The sequence below is a fragment of the Carlito syrichta genome, unplaced genomic scaffold (genome assembly GCF_000164805.1).
Source record: "Carlito syrichta isolate Samal-C Ts95f unplaced genomic scaffold, Tarsius_syrichta-2.0.1 Scaffold305043, whole genome shotgun sequence".
Classification (NCBI taxonomy): domain Eukaryota; kingdom Metazoa; phylum Chordata; class Mammalia; order Primates; family Tarsiidae; genus Carlito; species Carlito syrichta.
In genome coordinates, this window is record NW_007249139.1 from 622,315 (window position 1) to 626,700 (window position 4,386).

The 4,386-nt window shown below is 40.4% G+C and overlaps 1 protein-coding gene across 1 annotated transcript in view; it reads left to right on the forward strand.

The window, feature by feature from the left end:
* The window catches only part of MAPK14 (mitogen-activated protein kinase 14), an 84,175-nt gene that overhangs the window by 75,297 nt on the left and 4,492 nt on the right, over positions 1-4,386 (forward strand). The window lies entirely within an intron of this gene.

The following is a 4,386-nucleotide window of genomic DNA, read 5'->3' on the forward strand; positions in this document are numbered from 1 at the left end:
AGCGGCCACTACACTCCAGTCTGGGCGACAGAGTGAGACTCCAACTCAAAAAAGAAAAAAAAAAATTGGGGATCTGAAGAAGAGTTTTTACCTTTTGACCAAATAAGATACCATTAATTAAATCTTGGAAGGTGATAAATATGGCTGTTATCTGTGTAGTGTCACTTTGTTTTAAATTGTGTGACCTGCTTATATATTTATATGATAACAGTTTGGTAGAGGACATGGGCTGGCACAGTGACTAAAGGAGAATAAGTAATTGGAGTGTTGGGAGGAAAGGTTGGGGAGACAGGAAGAAAGAGGTACGGAAGATGCCCGGTAACTTGTTCACAACTGCTGCTGAATTGCAGTGTCCCAAGCTGATAAAAACAACCCTGAAGGACACATGGGTGCTTAGAGGACCCACCCAGAAACTCCCTGCAGTGTGCTCTGCTCTGCCTGTGGCAGCCCAGTGCTACAGATCTGTCCTCCTCCACACTCATGTGCTTTCCCCCTCCCCACTTCAGAGACTTGACATCCTCTCCTCTTTGTGGAGCTAATTTGCTACCTCAGACTTTAAGGGATGGCTCCATCCTCCTTCCTGTCACCATCACCTCCAGGATGCTTGGCAAGAAAGGGAAATGACGGTGGCAACTGAATATATGTATTGCCTTGGCTGAAAAAGGAGTTGCTTTATTCTTTAAAGCTGGGACCAGGCCGGGCTCAGTGACTCAGCCTGTAATCCCAGCACTTTGGGAGGCCAACGCAAGTGGATTGTCTGAGCCTGCAGGTTCGAGACCTGCCCAGGCAACTTGGAGAGATCTCGTCTCTACAAAAAATCAAAAATTAACCGGGTGTGGTAGCATGCGCCAGTAGTTCCAGCTACTTGGAAGGCTGAGGTGGAAGGATCGCCGAAGCCCAGCAGGTTGAGGCTTCAGTGACTGGGAGCGTGCCACTGCACTCCAGCCTGGGCAACAGAGAGAGACTCCAACTCAAAAAAAAAACAAAAAACCTGGGACTGATGTGTGCCTCAGATGACCCCAGAAAGCTGCTTTGCCCGAAGCTCTCATGCCCTGACTCTAGGAGAGTGCAGGGCACAGTGCTGTTTAGTGGCAGACGCAGAAGGATCAGACCAGGACCTCCCCACAATAGGGAAGGGAGGGCTGCTATGATAACTAGGATAACCAGTCTCACTTTTCTCAAGTCTATATCATAGTGGTATGTTTTAAAGTGTCACTGTGTTTCTTTAAATCTGTGTGGGTCATCTCTCTGCTTAGCAGTCGTGGCAGCTATGCTTCTGGTTAGTTTTGTCCTTTTGAGTGCTGACAGCTATGACACCTCTTCAGAAGTCGGGGTAAAGACCCAGGTGGTTTTGCATTGTTAAGTAGTTCATCTATAGGGATTGTGGAGGGGAGTTTCAGTGTCCTTATAATTCTTATAATAGCTGAGATGCTCATACTCTTTGAAGAGTTGAATAGTTATAGATGAGTTCATGCCAGCCTTGAAGATGGTGAGTGTGTCAGATCTCAGCTGGGTCACTCTCATGTCCAAAGATGAATCTGTACAGTCTTCAGGGTATGTAGGATTCTGCTGGGATGATTTAGGTTTTTGTCTGCCCTGGCATGCTTTCACTGGCTTTGTGTGGTTCATTTGAGCTGTGTGATCTAGTTCAAGGGTCTGTGAAAAGCTCTCTCTGAGCCTTAAGTGCTAAGGATGTTGGGAAAGGTTTTTTAAAGCTTTCTTGTCTATCATTCTGTTCTGAATTTGTTTCATCTTACCAGCCCTAAGTTTTAAACATGGCAGTGTTCATTGTTTGACTGTTTGTTAACAGACTCAAAAGATTAGTTAATTTATTTTTCTGGTGAAATGGGAGATATGTGTGTCTTAGCAGCTTATTTAGGTCACATACGTCCTGATATGGGTCCTCATTCTCTGGAATCGTGTCATTTAAACATTCAAAAGAACTAGATACCACTTAGCAAAAGAGACTGCTAATGAATTGAATGGAGGCTTTGGCCTATCTGGTGCTCAGCACTGTACTTCCTGGAGTTTAAATGTGCCTTAAAGCCGGTTGCCAGTCAGGGATGTCAGAGTTACTTCTTGCTTGGCAGATAGAACACAGTGTTACTAATCATGAGCTATTCCCAGCATATTAACTAAGCTGGAGTATACCAGCGATATAAAAATTAACAACCCTGTTTTGTCAGTCACTGATTTCATTTTACTGCTATTCCCAAAACGTAATTTAAAACTTAAATTACCCTTCGGTTTTAGTGTATATATTTATATCTCTCAAGTTTTGTTGTGTTTCGTTTATTTGTTTGTTTTAAGAGACAAGGTCTCAACACTGTCACCCAGACTGGAGTGCAGTGGTGTGATCATAGCTCACAGCCTCAAACTCCTGGGTTCAAGTGATACTTCTGCCTCAGTCTCACAAGTAGCTGGGACTACGGGTGCGCATTACTACACCTTACTAATAAGGAATCTTGTTCTTACCCCTGACCATATTCCTCATCAAATTATTGGCTACTAGAGGTGGCAAAGGCTCATCATATAATCTGCATTCAATTATAAAACCAACAGCTGATTAAGTTTTTTCTGAAAAGAGTAGACCAGCAGAAGAATACATATCCAGGCAATTCACCCAACACTGTACTTCAAAGTGTAAATGTATGAACTTGAATCAACACGTGAATATTCACTTTGTTTCTGTATCCCCCTGAAACCCATATTTCTCCTATAGATTACTCTGGCATTCAGACTGCAGGACAGGGGTCTTTTACAGCCTCCAGTATAAAGGAGTGGATCTCCTCAGGAAGCTGTCCTCTTCAGTACTCACTCCAAATTTAAAGAATAATTTGCAAAGTCTCAAAGCCTTTTTATTTTACCACAGTGAAAACCAAGTGTTGCCATGCTGAAACTCAAATTACTCTTATTTGAAAGATTGAATTAGGAAAAATCATTGGATGCAAAAAACCCTATGTGAAAGGAACACATTCACCTGGTACCATATATCACACAGTTGTTTGGGGCAAAGGGAAAACATCGTAACCAAGTGATCAAATTTAGCACCATTAATAGTAGGACAACCAAGTGTGGTGGCTCATGCCTGTATTCCCAACACTTTGGGAGTCAGAGGCGAGAGGATTGCCTGAGTCCAGGGGTTTGAGACTAGCCTAGGCATCTTAGCGAGACTACATCTCTTAAAAAAAAGAGAAAACAAATTTTTTTTAAAAAAAATAGTGGGACAGATGGATTTAATACACTATCAAGTACACAGCATCACCTCTGAAATATTTTTGCCAAAAATGTTTAACTTGATTCTTACCAAATGTTTGGGTCTAACTTTTGGTTTTTGGTAAATACAGGAGATAGAAAGCAAGAGTGTAGATACATGATAGGGCAAAAAGCCATCAGATTCCTAATAATGGTTATTCTCAAGACAACTGGAGGGTCTTTTTAGATCAAAATCAGGAAAAAATGAAGGTTAGAGATAAGAGAGATTATTCTAGATTAAGAGAAACTAAAGAAACCCAGTAAAATGATGCATAGCCCATAATTGAATCCTGGTTTGAACAAACAACTTCTAAAAGACAACATTGGAATAATTGGAGAAATTTTAACATAAACCAGATTTTAGATGAGATTTGGAAATTATTCATTTGTCACATATGTTAACAGTATTATATATGAAGATGTCTTTGTGCTGAAATATTTGAGGGTAAAGTGTCATGTCTATAATTTTATTTTTAAATGATTCAGGAAAAATATAAATAAATATAAAATGTTAATTGTTGAATGCATGCGAGCATGTGAGTATTCTCTTTACTATTTTTTTTTCACTTTTCTGTTTGTGTATATTTGAAATTCCTCATAATGAAATTTTTAAAAATAAAATTCCCTTTGATACAAATACCATGTCTCACCCTCATCCCTATGTAAAATCTTCAATTTGTTTGAATATCTGTTTGATGAATATTTACTTGTTAGTAAATAGACAGTGAAGGGGACCAAAAAAAAAAAAAAAAAAACGAAAAACCAGCCCTGCCAACTATTCTAGATTTTTAGCTTTAGGCTTTCATTTTGATATAGTTTTATGACACTGGTACAATTTGATATTGACAGAAAAACTTGTTCAAACAGAATCTGAGTTAATTTTTTTTCATTCTTCTTTAGCAGTGTATTCTTTTTTTTTTTTTCGAGTTGGAGTCCACTCTTGTTGCCCAGGCTGGAGTGCAGTGGCACACTCACGGTCACCCAACCTTGACCTGCGGAAGGCGAGACCTCATCTCTACAGTAAATAAAATAAAATAAAAAATTAGCCGGGCGTGGTAGCGCACGCCTGTAATTCCAGCTACTCGAAAGGCTGAGGCGGAAGGATCACCGGAGCCCAGCAGGTCGAGGCTG